The following is a 20,938-nucleotide window of genomic DNA, read 5'->3' as shown; positions in this document are numbered from 1 at the left end:
GAGTCCGGATTTGAATCCTGCCTGCTCAGCTTATGATCCAGCTTCCTGCGCATGTGCACCTGAGGATGGCCCAAGTACTTGGAACCTTGGTATAAGGAAAAAGGTCTCTGGGGCAGTTAGGAAAAAGAAAGTGGATCTTGGGCAAATTCTAGAAAACTCCACCCCTCTGGAGAATCCAATTACCCACCCCTTTGAGCTAATAAACTGGGAAGTCCATCCAAATACAACTACTGAGTGCACCAGGTGAAGGGCCAGGATGTTACAGATAAGGGGGGAGGAAGGAGGCCAACCCCACCAGGCCCCCATGGGGAGCTTTTGTCACTTACTGTAAATGAACTTGCTTTTTGCTTTTGCACTCTCTTTGGGACTTTTCTCTTTATTTCTGTACTGAGCAGTCAGTCCACTGACAAGGGGAAGCAGCTCCCCATACCCAGTGCCACCCACGGAGAAGATCTGGCTGGAGCTCCCAGCTGCTGGCTTCAGTCTGGCTGGGCCCAGGCTGTTGAGGCCATGTGGGGAGTGAACCAGCAGAGAAAAGATTGATTTTCTCTCTCTCCCCCTTTCAGATAAATGTTTAGATTGTTTTCAACAGCTAGATTTGATAGAACATAGAGAATATTGGACTCTAAGCATTTTATATGCATACTATTTAGTCCTCACCACAGTCTCATAACAATTTTTTTTATTGTGATGAGGAACACAAGCACAGATAGTTTACTGAGGACACAGAGTAGCAGAGGGTGGACTGGAACCAATACGGCACTCAGTAAATGTCAGCCATATAACAAAGGGCTGTGCTTAACTGATATTAGCTTTACTCAAACTTGGCTCAGGAATTGTCCTCGGTGAATAGCAGTATTACCACTGCGCCCTGGGAGGTCTGTTGATATTTATTTGTTCCTTTTTCCCTGATTTTGTTAAAAGAATATCTCACTTTTAGTATTGTTACTTATATAATCGATCAATAATAAATTAGCCCTTAGGGGAGAAACTGTGTCCTGCACGTTTCGGCGTTATTATTTAAGTAGATAATGAAGCTTGGCGTGGGCCATCCTCCAGGGAGGGGCCGTGCAGCGCCTGGGGTCCTGTCACAGCCCTGGAGTTAGGGCCCCAAGTGCTGGGTTCCGGTTTTGTCTACTGCGTCCACTCACTGGTCACTAGGCCTCCTTCCACGTGCCCTGTGGCTTCGGCTGCGTCTCTGGACCTCCTTAGGAAGAGGATGACACACTGCGCGGCTTCCTACGGCCTTCGTGAGGAGGGGAGGAGGCCGTGGCCGCACGTACCCGGGCCGCTCCGATTCAGATTCAGATTTCAGCCGACTCCGCAGCAAGAGAAACTACATCCAAGATGGCGCCCCAGGCCTTCCCCAGCGCCGCCACCATCTTCTCGGTAGTTCCCGAGGCCGGCATCCTCAGCGCGCCTGCGCGGCCCCGGCATCCTCAGCGCGCCTGCGCGGCCGCAGCGCCTCCCCCGCCCCTGTCGCCGCCGCCGCCGCCGCCGCCGCCGCCGCCGCTGCTGCACTGACGGCGGGTGCCCGCGCCTCAGGTGAGTGAGCGCCTCAGCCCGGCCCCCGGGGGGCGCGCGGCGCCGCATGCGGGGGCGTCTCTCTTCCTCCCTGCTTCTTCCCCGCCTCGTGTGCGCCGCGCGCCGGGGACTGGGGGCCGGCGCTGCCAGCCTCCGTCGGGCCCCCGGAGCCCTCCACCCCGCCCGCGCTCCGGACCGGGGTCAGCCCGGCGCCCCTCGGCCGCTCCCGGTGCCCGCCTGCTTGCATCCTCTCGGGGCGCCGCCACCCCGGGCCGCGGGGACCCCCTGCGAGTGCGACCCCTTCTCCCGCTGTGCGGGTGGCGGAGCTCGGTGGGCCGCGGGCTCTCCTTGCACCGGTGCAGGCCCGAACGGCAGCGGGCACCCGGGGGCGGGACCCCGCGACCACCTGGTGGGAGGTTGGCCTCTGAGCTCCACTTTAAGGCAGCGGAGGAAACTGAGGCACGGAGAGGCGAAGTGCGGTTTCCAAGGTCACGCGGCTGACAAGTGGCTCTGCCGGCTCTGGGGCCAGTGCACTTGGAATTTGATCTCGGACCTTAAAATTTTTTTTTTTGAAATGCACTTGTTACCTCGAAAATTGTTCTTCAACGTCGCTAAGGCAGGCTCCAGATCGGGTGTCTTCTGGCTGTCGGAGTGCAGTGGAGGTGTTGCTGTAATGATGATGATAATACCAGAGGCGTGCTTGCTGCGTGCAGGGATCTCGCTGAGCATTTTGTTAAGATGATCCCCCTTAATACCACAGGGCTTCGCCGTCCGCTGCCTCCCCCACCCCCCTTGCAGAGCTGGCCTCCCTGTCACAGGTGGACCCAGAGCCTCCCAGTTCGGGAGCGGGGAAGCTCTGGGTGGCAGCTCCCGGGCGGACTGCCCCCCTCCCCCGCCCCACCCGGGAGCCCCCAGAGCGTGCAGTGAGCCTTCCTCTCCAGCTCCCAGGACAGCAGCTCTGGGCTCCTCGGGCTGGCTGGGCTTGCCGGTGACAGAGCAGATTGGGCCAGCGCTCACCTCGTCCTGGGATTTCCTGGCTCAGCTCCAGCTGGGTTTGAGCATTTTGGTATTTAAGAAAAAAAGAGAAAGAGCACTGACCCGGGGTGCCGAGTATAAGGAGCCTCCCTCGATTTAAAGTCCCAAGTGAGCAGCTATAAAAATATGTGACTGTTTCAACCCCAAAATAACTAGTTCAGGCTGCCTTTTTTCTCCCTTCGCAGATCCTCCTCCACACTTCAAAGACTCCACTAAGTCCCGCCTTCCCTACGAAGCCCTCGGGGCTTCCCAGTCGTGCCCTTGAGGAAAGGGGCCATCTTTGCAGCCCCAGCTGCCTCGCTCCTAGCAGAGCTTGTAAGACTCGGGCAGTTCCCGTGCTGCCTCGCACTACGCAAAGGGTGGTGGTCTCGCTGCCCGCCGTTCTTCATCCTCGCCCCTCACTTCCTCTTTGCTGCCCTCCCTTTAGATTAAACTTCTGATCCTGACCTGCCACTCAGAGGCTTCAGTCCACCTTGTGGCTGGGAGTTTGCAGATAACGGTCTTGCGTGAAGACATCTGTCTTCCCCAGCAGCTCAGTTGGCGTGTGCCGCTTACGTGTACCAGGCAGGCTTGACTTGCTTGTCGTAGTAGGGTAGCATGAGGCTTTATGGCCCTTGTGCATCTGAGATCCATTTATTTATTTATTTATTTATTTAGTTTTATTTTTTATTTCTGACAGGCAGAGTGGATAGTGAGAGAGAGAGACAGAGAGAAAGGTCTTCCTTTTGCCGTTGGTTCACCCTCCAATGGCCGCTGCGGCCGGCGCATCTCGCTGATCCGAAGCCAGGAGCCGGGTGCTTCTCCTGGTCTCCCATGTGGGTGCAGGGCCCAAGCACTTGGGCCATCCTCCACTGCCTTCCCGGGCCACAGCAGAGAGCTGGCCTGGAAAAGGGGCAACCGGGATAGAATCCGGCGCCCCAACCGGGACTAGAACCCGGTGTGCCGGCGCCACAAGGCGGAGGATTAGCCTGTTAAGCCACGGTGCCGGCCCTGAGATCCATTTATATAGTCTTTGGTTTATGTAGCTGACTACCTGTAGTGATATTAATCAGTTATTGTATATCATTTCTTAATATTTATAATAAATACTGAAAAGGGCCCTTCAGGAGACAGCAGAGTGTATAGGTTCTCTCTGTAAGTGAGACGTCATACAGAGTTTTTCCAAATAATTGCAAATATATTGAGCTGTTACTACTCATGGGTGGTGCTGAGTTTGGTAGAAAAGTCATAGTTGAATAATATATGGTTCCTGTTGAAAGAGCTTGCTATCTGATGGGTAAATACTATATTCTATTTATTTTTTAAGATTTATTTATTTATTTGAAATGCAGAGTTTCAGAGAGGCAGAGGCAGAGAGAGAGGTCTTCCATCTGCTGGTTCACTCCCCAGATGGCCGCAGTGGCCAGAGCTGAGCAGATCCAAAGCCAGGAGCCAGGAGCTTCTTCTGGATCTCCCACGTGGGTGCAGGGGCCCAAGGACTTGGGCCATCTTCCACTGCTTTCCCAAGCCACAGAAGAGAGTTGGATCGGAAGTGGAGCAGCCAGGACTCGAACCGGTGCCCATATGGGATGCCGGCACTGCAAGTGGTAGCTTTACCTGCTACGCCACAGTGCCGGCTCCGGAAATACCATATTCTAACTAAGTCAGTCTAGAAATGACCATGTTACTATTGTAAGCAAAGTAATGTGCTTGTATTATGGAATAAGATATTTCATGCAATCACGTATTACTCAAATTGAACAGAAGCTTTATGTCCATCTTTTTCACTTTTGTAGCCATCACTCTGAGAAGTGAACTTGTCTAAGGTTACAGAACTGGGACTACAGACTTTATTTATTTATGTATTTATTTAAATTTATTTATTTGAAAGGCAGAGCAACATAGAGAGAGAGAAGTCTTCTGTCTATTGGTTCACTCCCCAAATGGCTACAACAGCCAGATCTGGGACCCCTGCGTGAGTGGCAGGAGCCTAAGTACTTGGGCCATCTTCCACTGCCTTCCTAGGTACATTAGCAGGAAGTTGGATCTGAAGCGGGACAACCAGGGCTCAAACCAGCAAGTATTACAAGTGGTGGCTTAACCCACTGTGCTACAATGCTGGGGCTGTATAGACTTCTGAGTTTTTGTTTATTTTTTTCAAGCTTTGAAAGGCAGGGTGACAGAGAAAGCAGAGACAGAGCTCTTCCATCTGCTCATTCACTCCCCAAATGCTTCAGCAGCCTGGGCTGGGCCAGAACAAAATCAGGAATTCTATCCGGGTCTCATCTGTGGGTGGCAGGGAACAAAGTGCTTGAGCCATCACTGCCTTCAAGTGTGCGCATTAGCAGGAACCTGGCGTCAGAAGCAGAGCTGGGATTCAAACTCAGGGGCTCCACTATGGGATGAGAGAGTCCCAAGCAGTGTCCCAACTGCTACATCAAATGCCCACCCTGAAATTCAAGACTTTTTTTCGTGAAAGGTTTATTGGTATTCTCTCAGTGAACTAAATTTTAAAGATATTAACCAGCAACTGTATTAAAATTCCATTTGTGTACCTAGAAAAGGGATGGGGTAACAGGTCTGAAAAATATGATTCATGTCTCCAAAGAGCTTATGGTCTACTGAGGAAGAATAAAGAACCCTGACATTGAGCACAAGGAGCTTTGAAAAGTGTGGAAAATGGAATAGAGATATTTATTTTGATATACAAATTTTAAAATTCATGCATACTTTTTCACAAAATATTTTTCCGTGAAAGTTTTGATGACCTCAAATACCTAATTGTTGAATTTTATGGTAAAAGGACTAGGTATGTCATGGGAGTTGGGGAAGGGACCAAGGGGTCGGTATGAGCTGTGGTAGTGAGAGCACTTTGGGGACAAGTGAGGACTTTCTGGACTGTGACAAATTGATAGGGTCAGCTTTAATAAAAGAGCAAGGAAGACATTTTGAAGTGAGTGGTAAAACAGACAAGATAACAGTGCCTGCCATACTTAGAGAACTGCGAAACACGAAGACTTAACTGCATTAGATCCGTGGTTCTGGAGAGCTTATTAAAACCTGTACTGCAGGGGCAGGTGCTGTGGGGCAGTGGGTTAAACTGCCACCTGTGATGCTGGCATCCCATGTGGGCACCAGTTTGTGTCGCATCTGCTCCACTTCAGATCCAGCTCCCTACAAATGCGCCTGGGAAAGCAGCGGAAGATGGCTCACGGGATGCCTGCATCCTGTATCAGAGTGCCTGGTTCAAGTCCTGGCGACTGCTTCTGATCCAACTTCCTGCCAGCACCTAGGAGGTAGTAGGTGATGGCTCAGGTACTTGAGTCCTGCCACCTGCAAGGGAGACATGAATAGAATTTCTGGCTCCTGGCTTTGGCCTGGCCACATCCTGGCCATCTGTAGGCATCTCTCCTTCTCTCTCACTCTCTGTCACTCTGCTTTTCAGATAAATAAATCTTGGAAAACAAAGCATTGCTGGGTTCTGCCTCCAGAGTTTCTGACTCAGTCGCTCAAGCATCTGTAGTCTCCTAGACCCAGGTGATGCTGATGCCTGTTGGTCCAAGGACCACACTTAAGGAACAACTGAATTAGAAAGTTGAGAGGCTAGGGGCCGGCACCATGACTCACTTGGTTAATCCTCTGCCTGTGGCGCCAGCATCCCGTATGGGTGCCGGTTCTAGTCCTGGCTGCTCCTCTTCCAGTCCAGCTCTCTGCTGTGGCCCAGGAAGGCAGTGGGCCCCTGCACCCACGTGGGAGACCAGGAAGAAGAACCTGGCTCCTGGCTTCGGATCAGCACAGCACCGGCCGTGGTGGCCATTTGGGGAGTGAACCAAAGGAAGGAAGACCTTTCTCTCTATCTCTCTCTCTCACTGCCTATAACTCTACCTGTCAAATTTAAAAAAAAAAAAGTTGAGAGGCTAGAATCAGAAACTGTCAAAGAACTTGTTCCTGGAAAGTGTGTGTGTGTGTGTGTTATATACTAGCACCAGAGAATTCTGGAAAGATACATACCAAACTGTAGTAGCGATCATTTTTGGGAGTGGGATTTAAGAGTCTGAGAATCAACTTTTTACCTGATACCTTTATATATTTATATAACATATATATATATATTATTTTTGCATTGTGCACATACTGCTTTTGTAGTTTAAAAAAGAAAAAATATAATTTTTTTGAAGAGACACTAAAATATTTATGGACTAAAAAAAGAGCTTGCTGAAGTAATCCAGTATCAGACATTTTCGTGTCTATTCTATGCCAGATGCTGCTGGCTCCTGGAAGCACAAAGCTTTTGCGAAAGCTGGCGTCTGGTGATCGCAATGGGCAGATAACTCCTCTGCTTGGTATCATGTGAGCCTCCTAAGAGCAGGGACCGGGGCTAGTTCTGTGGTCAGGTGAAAGCAGGTATCTGGTAAACGATGGAATGTGCAGATTCAGGCAAGAAGTGAGGACGTAAAAAAAAGAAAAAGGCCGCATGCAAGATGTTGGGGGAAAAACTGACAAGCCCAGATAGAGATAATGAAAGGATGCATCAAGAAGGACTTTCAAGTCCCAAGACTGGTAAATTTGGTGTTTATGGCAGAATTGTTTGTCAGGTCGTCTATTTTGATAACTAATCCCCCTCTTAAAAAAAACCTGCATGAAAATAACACAGGAAAAAGTACCTAGGCCGGCGCCGTGGCTCAATAGGCTAATCCTCCGCCTTGCGGCGCCAGCACACCGGGTTCTAGTCCCGGTCAGGGTGCCGGATTCTATCCCGGTTGCCCCTCTTCCAGGCCAGCTCTCTGCTGTGGCCAGGGAGTGCAGTGGAGGATGGACCAAGTCCTTGGGCCCTGCACCCCATGGGAGACCAGGAGAAGCACCTGGCTCCTGCCATCAGAACAGTGTGGTGTGCCAGCCGCAGCGCGCCGGCCGCGGTGGCCATTGGAGGGTGAACCAACAGCAAGGAAGACCTTTCTCTCTGTCTCTCTCACTGTCCACTCTGCCTGTCAAAAAAAAAAAAAAAAAAAAGTACCTAGAGAGTGAGCATTTAGCTTAGCGGTTAAGATAACTGCTTCCTACATTTGGTACCTGAATTCAGTTCTCTGCTCTGTCTCCTGAGTCCAGCTTCCTTCCAATGGGAAGGAAGGCATGGTGATGGTGCAGGTAACGGGGTTCCTGCCACGTATGTGGGAGACCTGGATTGCATTCCATCTAGGCTCTGGCTGTCGTGAGCATTTGGCAAGTGGACCGGCAGATGGGAGCTCTCTTTGTCTCTTTGCGTCTCAATTAAAAATAAATCAATAGATAAATTAATAAATAAAACCTTAGCTTGGACTGGCGTTGTAGCATAATTGGTTAAGCTACTGCCTGTGGCACCAGCATTCCATATGGGTTCCAGTTTGCATCCCATCTGTTCTAATTCCCATCCAGCTTCCTGCTAATGTACTTGGGAAAGTAGCAGAAGATGGTGCAAATGCTTGGGTCCCTGCCACACATGTGGGAGACCTGGATAAAGCTCCTGGCTCCTGGCTTTGGCCTGGTCCAGCCCTGACTATTGTAGCTATGTGGGGAATGAATAAGTGGATGGAACGTGTATGTGTGTGTGTGTCTTTGTCTTTCTAACTGTATCTTTCTAACTCTGCCTTTCAAAACAAACAAACCTTGCCTAGGGTGGGTGTTGTGGTGCAGCGAATTAAGGCACCACTTAGGATGCCCCATCCCATATTGAAGTGCCAGTTCAAATCCTTGCTCCACTTCCAATCCAGCTTCCTGCTAATGCACCTGGGAAGGTAGTGGATGATGGTACAGGTACTTGGGTCTCTGCCACCCATTTCCATTCTCTTGACTTCAGCCTGGCCCAGTCCCAGCTGTTGTGGGTGTTTGAGATATGAGCCAATGGGTGGAAGATCTCTCTCTCTCTTGCTTTCTCTTTCTTGTTCTGTCTCTTCTCTGTCCATCTGCTTTTCAAATAAATAAATCAATCTTCAAATAAATAATTTCAATTTTCAAATAAATAAATCAAACTTACCTAGATTGAATCTATTTAAATTTCAGGGCTTTCTTTCCTAAGTGAAAAAAAAAAATTCTTTTTTTAAATCACAGTACTAGTTATGTTGTATTTATACTCTTATTTTGTCACTAAGTATTTTCTTCTATGTTCATGTGAAATTAACTGATAGATGGAGGATGTTTCAAATACTTAAAAAGAAGAATGATGTTATGTCATGATCTCTTCAGTGAGAGGGATGGCACAGTTAACTCAGAATTCTGTGGTGTTTCCCATAGTGCCTGCCAGAGCTTGACAGTGAGTATCATCTTTCCTAAGTAAGTGTTAGTTAGTGGTGGTTGAATGTGGGTGTCCTAACTGGAATATTAGTCATTAGGTCAAACGCCTGCCCCTGATGCTTTTATCCTTACAATGCTTCTGCATTTTTAAGCCTGGAGTGTCTTCTCATGGATAAAAGATACTTGCATGCTTTAAAAAACTGTGAGATCTTAGCTCCAGAATCATTGTAGATTAAACCACAATAGTTTAATCAGGATGGTGGAAGAAATAGGTATTTGTTTACAAAGTGCAGAGCAAGGAGCCAGGGAGCTATCACTTGATTTCGAGGCTGCCCAACAGGTTAAGGTTAAGGTTTTATGACTGAAGTTGGGGCTGAGAAGAGAGATGCATGTTCAGCTCATGTCCAGATTCCTGATTGGTCAGTGATGCTCATGGCTTGCTGTGATTGGGCAGCAATGTCATATTCTTCAAGGAGTGTTTGTGATGGTCACGTGGGCTTCAGTTGGTCTAGGGGTTACATGCAGGGAGTAGTTACATTCTGCCCAGACCTGGAATTCTAAACAAATCCCTCTAGACAATACTGGCCAGCAGGGTTTTATCTATCGGAAAAGCAAATGACTCTAAGTCTTGTAGGGCCAGCTGTACTACTCTCAATTCAATGAATTCCTTTTGATAAGTAGTTAATCCTAAAGGACAGGCAGGGACACCTCAGGCTAAGGGAGACAGACAGAAGCTGATCCCTTATCCATCAGGGATATTTGTTTAGGAGCTCCATAGTGTTGGATTTTAACCAAGATGTTGATTAAAATGGACCCTGGGGGACGGCACTGTGGCATAGTGGGTAAAGCCCACTCTACTTCTGATCCAGCTCTCTGCTATGGCCTGGGAAAGCAGTAGATGATGGTCCAAGTCCTTGGGCCCCTGCACCCCCGTGGGAGACCTAGAAAAAGCTTCTTGCTCCTAGCTTCAGATCGACTCAGCTCCAGCCATTGTGGCCATCTGGAGAGTGAACCAGCGGATGGAAGAAGACCTTTCTCTCTCTCTCTCTCTCTGCCTCTCTATAACTCTGCCTTTCAAATAAATCTTTAAAAATAATAATAATAAAATGGACCCTGCTTGATAGACAGTCCACAGGATTGGTTGTTTTGCCATTATCCCTGGATAGCGATAGACAGTCCACAGGATGGATTGTTTTCCCATAATCCCTGGATAGGTGTTGGTCTCTCCTATTAAAGTAGTAATGATAATAATACCTAAACTTTATATGGTACTTTTCAGTTTTCAAAACTCTTTGATCATTAAGATCCCGGGAAATGCCAATAACTAAACCTGAGGAAATAAGTGGAGGAATTAATGGCAGCTGGCTTCAGGTGGGGACAGTTGTATGTGGAGGCTGTCCAGGCTCTGGATGTAGACTGCTCAGGTTCAGAACCTTGCTCTGCCGCTTGCTAGCTATTTGACCTTTGGCAAATTACAAAACCTCTTTCTTCATCCGTGAAATGGAGAGGATTATAGTGCCTGTCTTATAAAATGTTTTGGGAAGTAAAATGAAATAATAAGTCGGCCAATTGCTTGTCCTGGTACCTGGCAGTAAATTGGGCTAGTGTGGATGTGAAGCCCTGTATCTGAGACCCTTGTTGTTTACCCTTATCTCACGCAGGGTGTCTTAAAGAACAAGTTGTTTTCAGTGATCTGTCTGACAGCTGGTAGAACCCAGAGCCTATTAGGAGCACGTGCCAGGGCTTTGCCATTGGTACTTTCCCAGTGTCCTGAGCTGCTTCCTTCAGGGGTGGAAGGTGAGGGTCGTGACCCCCACTACAGCTTCAGTTGCTGTATTGTTTGGAAGTAAAAGGAGGCTCCGAGGTGGGAAGTGCTTAGTTCTAGTAGTTGACTGCCCCAGGACCCTGGGTGAGTCAGGTGAACAGACAGAACAGACTCATGCCTGATTTGGCGCTCTCTGCAAACCTCCTGCTGAGCCCAGCAGTGGCACGCGGGAGGTGGGCTACAGAAGGGGTGTGGATGGCTGCTGTCCAGGGCTGCTTGCTGTAAAAAGGAGGATCTGAGCAGCTCCTTTGTCACCCCTCACCAGCACACCTTTGCTTGTGTGGACGGGGTTGGTGTCTCTGAGAGTATTTCTTCTGGTAGGGGCTCCCTGACTTTCCCTTCTGCAGTGAAGTCTCCCTGGCTGAGCCGTATTTTAAAGTCTTTGTTTCTTCCAGAGGCTGTGGTGGTTTGGCTTAGTTATCTGGCTTCCTGGGGAGTCTCCGGAGGGCCTTTGCTTTCCTAAGGCCCCCAGGAGACAACGATGAAACCAACATCCATTACCCCAGACACTTGAGGGGATGCTTAAGTCAATACTCTTATGATTAGATTAATTCAGGTTTTAATCCTGGCAAAACAGAAGAGCCAGGTCATCAGATAATTGTGCTACTTATAGACTGAAGTATGGAATTTAGCCCAGTACCCTGGGCTTCCTTTCAGAGCCTGGGCTAGGAGTCCAGATGCTACTCCCAGCTCCACACCCAGCTAGCTGTGTGAATTTAGGCAATTCAGGTAAATTTTCTGGGCCTCTCTTCTCTCCAGAGGATGAGTGTGTTACTATATACCAGAGGTTCTTAGCCTTTGAGAATTCTCTGTGGAACTATAAACACCGACACCTGGGCCCCACCCTAACCCAGTTAAATTGGATTGTTAGGGTTAGGGTGGAGACACTGGTGCTACACAGCCTCCCAAGTCTAAGTGTAGCTAAGCGAACTACTAAACCAGATGACCAAGCTTTAAACTGCTAGAAAAGGAGCAAGAGGTTATAATGCCCAGCAATGAAGACATCCATGTCCTTGGGCCCCTGCAGCCATGTGGGAGACCCAGAAGAAGCTCCTGGCTTCGGAATGTCACAGCTCTGGCCATTGGGCCGTTCAGGGAGAGAACCAGCAGATGGAAGATTCTCTCTGTCTCTGTCTATCCCTGTAATTCTGCCTTTCAAATAAAAAATAAATCCTTTAAAAGGGTTCAAATCCTGGCTGCTCCACTTCTGATCCAGCACCCTGCTAATGTACCTGGGAAAACAGTGGAAGGTGGCCCAAGTGTTTGGGCCCCTGTACCCAAGTGGGAGACCTAGATGAAGCTCCTGCCTTTCAAATAAATAAAACAAATCTTAAAGAAAAAAAAAAAAAAAAAGACCCATGTCCCACATCAGTGCCTGGCTCTGGCTCCTGACTCCAGCTTTTGCCAGCACAGACCCTGGGAGGCCATGATGATGGCACAAGTGGTTGAGTTCCTGCCACCCCCATAGGGGACCTGTGTTATGTTCCTGGCTCTCAGGAGTTCTCTCTCAAATAAGTTATTTAAAATTAAACAGCTGAAAGAGTTAAGCTGCTGTGTCGTCGACACTTTACTGTTGACACAGTAAAGTCCAGTTCAGGTGCTCTGCATCTTGACCCGGCTGACCAGCGTTCTGGAGTCTCCTGGGTTTATTGTGTGCATGTCTTCCCCAGCTCAGACGTCCTCACCTCAAGTCCTCTCCTCTCTTCCAGTTTGTCCGAAACATGTTCTTCCAGGGTCCTCATTTCTTTGGAAAGCATGTGACGATCCTGTCCTCAGTTATTTCTCCCACCTCTGCTCTGGTTGCAGGCTTCACTTAGCTCTGAACACCTGTTCTGAACACTCAGTGCAGTGGAAGACATGATCCCTCCAGCAGTGTTCTGTCCTCTTGGGAAGCTAGGTTAGAAGGAAATAGCCCTGGTGTTACTTCCATCCTGTTAAACATGGATGTGATACCGTTTTGTTGGCTAGCTTATAATGGGTGTGTGTCTTGTATTGGTTGATTTGGTTGATGGATAACAAGGTCTGACTTGACTTCAGCTGTCTTTAGTCTATCTTCTGTTTCCCATAGAAACCTGCTGCTCTAGTGAAAGTATAACATTTTCATCTTCTTGCCTTTGCCTTTTTTTTTTTTTTTTGAAAGGCAGAGAAGATGAGAGAGGTGAGAGATGGAGAGAGATCTCTCATTCACTGGTTCACTTCCCAGATGCCTGCAACAGCCAGATCTGGGCCAGGCTGAAGCCAGGATCCTGAAACCCAATCCATGTCCCCTATATGGGTAGCAGGGTCCTAGCTACTTGAACCATAATTTACTGCCTCCAGTGTGTACATTAGCAAGAAGCTAGATCAGAAGCAGAGTAGCCTGGACTTGGCGCAGGTCCTCTGATATGGGATACGGGATGTCCCAAGCGGGACTTTAACTGCTTCACCAGACACCTACCCCTCATCTTCTTGCCTTTATGGTTATCTTGCCTTGCTAGAATTCCCTCCCTTATTCTTCTCTCATCCTTACTTTCAGGAATTTTATCCATCCTTCAAAGTATTTCAGATATTACCTTCTCCATGAAGCATTTTCTTAGCACCACAACCTGCACTGACTGACTTTTGCCCTTCACCTCTGTAACCCTTAGAACAGTGATTCTCTGGGGGTTATTATGCCACACACAGGACAGTCGGCATTATATGGAGGTAGTTTTTATTGTTAACAGCTGCTGGGGGAGGTGGCCTCTGGCATGTAGTTATGGAGGCCAGGGATGCTGCTAAACATTCTGTGTAGGGGCGGCATTGTGGTTCCGAGGGTTAAACTTGCTTGGACACATGTATTGCGTGGTGGAGTGCTGGTTTGCATGCTGGTTTCTCTGTGCTTCCAGTCCAGCTTGCTGGGAGGCAGTAGATGATGACTGAAGTGCTTGGGCTCTGCCACCTATGCGGGAGACCCAGATGGAATTCCAAGATCCTGGCTTTTTTGTCGCAGGCATTTTGGGAGTAAACCAGCAGATAGCAGGTTCCCCCCCCCCCCCCCTTTGCCTTTTAAGTAGATAAAAGTAAACATTTTTAAAATTCTGCAATGCACAGGACAGTCTCCCTACAGCAAAGAATTGTCCGGCCTAAAATATCGGCAGTGCTGAGGTGGAGGAACTGCCTGAGAGCCTGTCTGGTTTGCAGGCTTAGGAGTCTGCTGCCTTGCATTGTGGTGATGTGTTATAGACCTTATCTCCCCAGCCAGTTGAATTCATGGTTAAAAACAGTAAACTTCTGTCCCAAATCTGTGTGTCAGCATTTAGTCCCAGGGCCTGGGTCCTAACCTAACTGCTCAGTGTAACTTAGGACCAGGGATAGAGGTCCTTGGTCTCAAGAGGATGCCACTGGGTAGGCAGTCTGCGTTTCACCTCTCTCCACTCCCAGATCTTTTCTTCTGTGATGATCTGGGAAGCAGTGTGACATAGGGCATTGAAGGAGCATTTGGGATCTGAAGACCTGGGTTTCAGTTCCCGCTGTGCCATTTATTTGTTGTAATATTTACATCAAACTGTTCCACTGCTTCTAGCCTTGGTTTCTTTGTTTCTGTAATAGTAATAATGCCAGGGGCTGGTGCTGTGGCATAGTGAACTAAGCCTCTGTCTGTGGCACCAGCATCCCATATGGGCGCAAGTCCCAGCTGCTCCTCTCCCAGTTCAGCTCTCTGCTGTGGCCTGGGAAAGCAGTGGAAGATGGCGCAGGTACTTGGGCCCCTGAACCAGGAGACCTGAAGAAGCTTCTGACTCCTGGCTTTGGATCAGCTCAGCTCTGGCTGTTATTAGCCATTTGGGGAGTGAACCAGTGGATGGAAGACCTTTCTCTCTGTCTCTCCCTCTATGTGTCTAATTGTACCTCTGAAATAAATAAATAAAATTTAAAAAGTGATGATGCCAGTGCCCCAGTATTTTACCTCACAGTGCTGTTGTGACCATCAGTGAAATGTGAGATGTGAAAGTGCTTTGTAGATTATAAAGTTCTTTTCTTTAAAAAAGATTTATTTATTTATTTGAAAGAGTTACAGAGAGGCAGAGAGAGAGAGGTCTTCTATCCACTGGTTCACAGCCCAGATGGTTGCAATGGCTGGAGCTGTGCCAATCTGAAGCCAGGAGCCAGGAGCTCGGGCCATCTTCAGCTTTCCCAGGCCATATCAGAGAGCTGGATTGAAAGTGGAGCAGCCAGAACTCGAACTGGCGCCCATATGAGATTCCAGCACCACAAGCAGCAGTTTTACTTGCTACACCACAGTGCCAGCCCCTGTAAAATTCTATAATGATTACTCAGTTTAGCAGGTGTCTGTCAGTAAAAAGAGAGGATATGTCTAATTGCTGTAGGAGGTATACTGAACATCTTAAGCCAGACCCCGACCACTCTCTGTTTTGTTTTGGGTTGTTTTTTTTTTTTTTTTTTAAAGATTTTATTTGGGGGTGGTGCTGTGGCATAGCGGGTTAAGCTGCCGTCTATAGCGCTGGTTTGAGTCCTGGCTGCTCCACTTCCAATCTAGCTCCCTGCGAACGGCCTGGGGAAAGCAATGGAAGATGACTCAAGTCCTTGGGCCCCTGCCACCCACGTGGGAGACCTGGAAGAAACTCTGGGCTCCTGGCTTCGGCCTGGCCCAAGCCCTAGTTGTTGAGGCCATTTGGTGAATGAGCCAGTGGATGGAAGATCTTTCTCTCTCTCTCTTTTTCTCTTTCTCTCTGTTTCTCACTCCCTCTCTGTAACTCTTTCAAATAAATAAATAAATAAAGTGAATCCATTGGTTTACTCCCCAAATGGCTGCAGTAACCTCAGCTGGGCCAAGCTGAAGCCAAGAGCTTCTTCCAGGTCTCCCACATGGGTAGCTGGTGTCCAGGAACTTGGGCTGTCTTCCGTTGCTTTCTTAAGCACATCAGCATGGAGCTGGAGTGTAAGTGGAGCAGTCAGTACTTAAACTGGTGCCCAGATAGGATGTCAGTACTGCAGGCAATGGCTTAACCTGCTACGCCACAGTGCTGGCCCTTGATTTATTTATTTATTTATTTAAAGATTTTATTTATTTATTTGAGAGGTAGAGTTACAGACAGTGAGAGGGAGAGACAGAGAGAAAGGTCTTCTGTCCACTGGTTCACTCCCAAATGGCCTCAACGGCCGGAGCTGCACGGATCTGAAGTCAGGAGCCAGGAGCTTCTTCCAGGTCTCCCACGTGGGTGCAGGGGCCCAAGGACTTGGGCCTTGTTCTATTACTTTTCCGGGCCATAGTAGAGAGCTGGATGGGAAAAGGAGTAGTCAGGACTAGAATTGGTGCCCACATGGGATACTGGCACTGCAGGCGGAGGATTAACCACAGCACCACAGTGCCAGCCCCAAAGATTTATTTATTTATTTGAAAGGCAGAGTTAAGTGAGAGGAGAGAGAGAAAGGGAGGGGGAGAGAGAGAGACAAGACAGACAGACACATCTATCTGCTGGTTCACTCCCCAAATAGCCTCAATGGCTGGGGCTGCTCGAGGCCAAAGCCAGGAGCCTAGCACTCTATCCACGTCTTCCATGAGTGTCTGGGTGGTAAGGGCCCAGACACTCAGGCCATCTTCCACTGCTTTCCCAAGCGCTTTAGCAGGGAGTGAAATTAGAAGTAGAGCAGCTGGGACTTGAACTATACTCACATGAGAAGCCAGCATCACGGGCAGTGGCTCAGCCCACTGCACCACAACCCTGGCCCCTTCCTGCAGTCTTTGAACCGTAACTGCTTCAGCTCCGGCTGACCTCTTTTAGCTTGTTCTCGCTGTATGCTGCCTCTGTTGCCTCCATTCTGTTGTGGTTCTGTCTGCAGTCTTGCCAAAACCAAAAGTGACTGACTCTGCTTCTAGAATACAAACTAGTGGCCAGGAGTCAGATCGTCCTAGTGGAGAAGGCCGGATTCCCTTGGCTGTGGGAGAGAGCTGCAAAGCAGGACAGCTGCTAGTGTAGGTTCAGAAGCCAGTACTGTCTTTCTAACAAAGCAGTGTTGTCAGGCACTGACCATCTCAGTGACCTTTCTCTGACTAAATGGCCTGGTTCTCATGTCACTGGGGTCAGGCCAAGTGCACCCTCTCACTGATTTGCCTGGTGCCTCTCAGCAAGTCATTGAACCTCACCAGGATGAGAACAGGGTGACCTCAGGGCTGGGTGCTCACCCTAGGGAAGAACGTGAAGCTCTGCATTCACAGGGCCCTTTGCTTCGCTGAATGGCAGCCGCCTCAAGTCCCAACAAGGTCACTGTGGCCAGCGCCTTCCCTTGTCACAGAAGAAACTGAGGCCAAGAGAGGGACCCCCTAGGTCTAGAGTCTGTTGGACCTCTCAGTTGCAGAGATGCCCACTTGCTCGGGAGGACGCCCAAAGATCCAGACCAGTTGATGCAAAAAGCACGAGGTTTTTATTGAACGTTTGCGCAAACGGGCCCCCACCTCAGGCAGTGAGGAGCCCCCAGCGGCAGTTTCACACAGGTTATATAGGCAACGAATTAGCATATGGAATGCAGAGGTGGCACGGGATTGGCTGGTTCGGAGGGACAATTAGCATACCGGAGAGTGCTGAGGAGAGTGCTGAGGGAACCAGCTGAGGAGAGTGCTGAGGGAACCAGCTGAGGAGAGTGCTGAGGAGAGTGCTGAGGAGAGTGCTGAGGAGAGTGCTGAGGGAACCAGCTGAGGAGAGTGCTGAGACTCTCCGAAGGGGAGTGGCAGCTCTGCTCTGGGCATGCCTAGAGGTTCTCTGAAGGGGACTGACTTTTCCTTCCCAGAGAACGTCCTGCCCGCTGGACTCTGGGGAACATCCAACCTCTTAAGAAGCCCCTGATATCTGCCCAGGCCTAGTTTCTTGTCCCTCTCCCCCATAAGGGTCCTTCAAGTCCACTTCTGCCGGGCTGAGGGCACTTTCCGTGCCTGTTCTTGGAGTGAGCTGAGGATTCCACCGTATACATCACTGCACCTTAAACTGTGCTGCAGAGCCCTCGTGGGCTGGCTGCTGCCTCAGCCTGAACGCCTACACCTTTTCTGTTTGCTAGTGCAGATTGTTGATGCAAAACTGAAGTCACTGGTCTTGATATTTAAAGGCCTTCTTGGCAAAGGCACTGGTGTCTCTTGGCCTCCTACTGACATTTTTGCTTGCACTTAAATTCAGACATGAAGAGGTGCTCGGCGTGCTGGCGTGCTTTTCAGCATGGAGAACTGAACCTCACTTTTGTTAGACTTCAGACCGCTGACTTCCACTGTCAAGAGAAGCGGCCCTTTGTTGGTCCTCAGCCTCTTTCCCGCTTCTGCACTTGACAGCCCCTGCGCCCTTGTGGATGAATCCCCCTGCTCTCCTGGCGTCCGTGGCATTTTACTCTCCGGCATCTAGCGTGTGTGCTTTCTCTCTCTGGTTCTCCGTTCCTCCCCTCCACCAAGTCATGCTTCAGAGGAGCCCAGCGCGCGCCACTGCCCCTGTCTCTGCTTTGGTGACCAACTACAGGTTGACCCCCTTAATTTCACTTCTGCCTGCTGTGCTCCCATCTCTCTTGGAATCCTCACTCAAACTGATTTTCCCGTCAGTTTTTCTGTGACTCTCAGCTCGCCCATTTCCACTCATTGGGCCCTCATTATTTATCTCCCTAACCAGAAACCTTGGCAAAATCGAACTCTTCTCTGACATTGTTCTGTTTTCACCAACTTTCTACCTCAGATTTACCTTTTCCTTTTTAAAAAACTTATTTATTGGGGCCGGTGTTGTGGGGTGGGTAAAGCCTCCACCAGCATCCTATGTGAGTGCCAGTTCGAGTCCCAGCTGCTCCATTTCTGATCCAGCTCTCTCCTATGGCCTGGGAAAGCAGTGGAAGATGGCCCAAGTCCTTGGGCCCCTGCACCCGCGTGGGAGACCTGGAAGAAGCTTCTGGCTTCTGGCTTCGGATCAGAACTGTTGTGCTCAGTTGGAGAGTAAACCAGCAGGTGTAAGACCTCTCTCTGCCTCTCCTCTCTCTGTGTAACTCTGACTTAAATCTTAATCTTAAATCAATCTTAAAAAAAAAAAATGACTGTCCTCACCCATAACTGACCATGTCCCAGGTCCTAACAAGATCCCGTGTGACTGCACATTAAGGTTTGGTTGCCAGGTGGTAGCTGGGGTCTCATTTGTTGTCTTGGCTCACTTTGGTTCTCCTTGCCCTTCACTAGCCCCTGAGAAGTGAGGGCTCTCATCCTGCTGTGATGACTCAGACCTTCATTTCCCAGTTGGCTGAGTCATTGTTGGTAGGCACAGGATTGGTGGCGGCTGCAATTACCTTTACCTTGCGGGTGCCACAGTATGGATAGAGAGAAAGGCACTTGCTCAGGTCCTTGCAGTCAGCGGGTGTTGCCTGGCATAGTGGGGGGAAACGTTTTAAAGTTCCCGCCTTGTTACTCAGGGGATTTCAGTGTGAACTGAAGACATCTACAGGAGAGGATTGTTAGGAGGATTAGCGTAAGGTGCTGAGATGGTCATTCCTGGCACAGGGTAGGGACTGACCTTTGCCCCTTCCCCTTCCTAGCCATTTGGCTCCAGGTTCACTTCCACTGTTTGAAGGGGCTGGCTTCTCCATGCCAGAGCCTCACCCTTCCTCATTAGACCAGGAAAGAGTACTGTCAACTGCAGGTTGCAACATCCCCACTGTTAGCCTTTTGACAATCTTAGCCCTTAGTACCAGGATGGGATCTGGCAGCCGTACCGTTAGCGCAGATGCCGGAGCTGCAGACCCGAGATCCCCGGGAGGGAGCCGGGCTGTGCAGCTGCAGGAGCTGGAGGTGGAGTTTTCCACCATGTGATCTTAGTTTTCTTGTGGATGTTATAAAACTGCTCACTGGCAAGGGCTCAAGACGTTGAGAACTGAGCAAAAATTGAGTCTCCAGAAGAATGCAGAAGATCCCCTGATTTGTGGAAGGTGAGTGTCCACTGTCCTCTCGCCAGTTCCTCGGTCACAGTGGAGCAGCTTCGTTCTTGGCCTCACTCTGCTTGGAGCCCAGCTGATAGGAGCAGCCTTCTCTCTTAATGGTTGTCCTTGTTTCAGGGGCTGCTGGTGCACACATTGGATTTTTGTATTCATCTGTAAAAGCAGGGGACTATGTAGATGACAGTCACCCTAGATCCAGAGGACACCTTAGGCCCTGGCCCCAGGCTCCTCAGCGGGCCCACCCACTCAAGTCCCATTTGAATGAATAGCTTCTTCAAGTGTCCTATTTTCTAGTGAGTAAGTTAAAGTAGTGAATAAAATGGGTGGGTTGGAAAAATAATTTCAGGAAATTACAATTTCATATGGAAAAAAGAACAAATAGTAAACTAAAGTGGTTGTCTTTTTCTTTTTTTCTTTTTTTTTTTTTAAGTTTATGTATTTGTATTTATTTGAAAGGTAGAGCAAGAGAGATCGATCTTCCATCCCCTGGTTCACTCCCCATATTTTGGCAACAGCTGGGGCTGGGCCAGGCCGGAAACCAGAAGCCAGGAACTCCATCCAGGTCTCCCAGTGGGTGGCAGGGACCCAAGTACCTGAGCTGTCGTCTGCTTCCCAAGGTGCCCATCATCCGGAAGCTGGGTTGGAAGCAGAGGCAGGATTCCCTCTTCAGTACTCAGAGGTGGGATGTGGTGTGCCCAGTGGCAGCGTAACCCTCTGTGGCACAGTGCCCAGCCTAAAATGCTCCTCTGTGGATAGTCTGTCTGTGAGTAACTTATCTTTGCTTTATTCTGTGGTTTCTGTTTTCTAAAGTGAGCAATGCTGTTTTTATTACAGGAGAAAAAGACTTTTAAATTACCATTTCCTTTTTAAATATTTTTTATTTATTTGAAAGGCAGAATTACAGAGAGAAAGGGAGAGACACACAGAGGTCTTCTGTCTGCTGGTTCACTACTCAGGTGACTGGAACAACTGGGTTGGGCCAGGCATCAGCCAAGATTTAGGAGCTTCATCCAAATCTCCCACATGGGTGGGCCATCTTCTGCTGCCTTCCTAGGCACATTAACAGGGAGCAGGATAGGAAGTGGAGTAGCTGGCGCATGAACTGGCACCCATACGGGATGCCATCATTGTAGATGGAGACTTAACCAGCTGTGCCACAACACTCGCCCCCTTAAATTACCACTTTAAATATTAGATAAATAGTAAAGTGTCAATGAAAAGTAGCAGTTTATTGTTTAATTAATAAACACAAAGTAAGTAGATCCCAGAAAGGCCAATATTTTGAGAGTTAAATGAGTACTGTGAAACAGAATTGTAGGTACTGTCTGAAATTTGTTATGTAAGAATCAAGGCCATCTAATTTTGTTTTGAAATGTGACAGGT

General features: G+C 49.0%; 1 protein-coding gene across 2 annotated transcripts in view; it reads left to right on the top strand.

Annotated features, from left to right (window-relative positions):
* The first annotated feature begins 1,481 nt into the window (after nt 1-1,481).
* The window catches only part of NDRG3 (NDRG family member 3), a 78,136-nt gene continuing 58,679 nt past the window's right edge, over nt 1,482-20,938 (top strand). For both annotated transcript variants that reach the window (XM_062204155.1, XM_062204154.1), the window contains exon 1: nt 1,482-1,545. The gene's annotated coding sequence lies outside the window, so the exon portion shown is untranslated. The remainder of the gene's footprint in view (nt 1,546-20,938) is intronic.

This window comes from Lepus europaeus, chromosome 10 (genome assembly GCF_033115175.1).
Source record: "Lepus europaeus isolate LE1 chromosome 10, mLepTim1.pri, whole genome shotgun sequence".
Lineage (NCBI taxonomy): Eukaryota > Metazoa > Chordata > Mammalia > Lagomorpha > Leporidae > Lepus > Lepus europaeus.
Note: the sequence above shows the minus strand (reverse complement) of the source record. Positions and strands in the feature narration are given on the sequence as shown.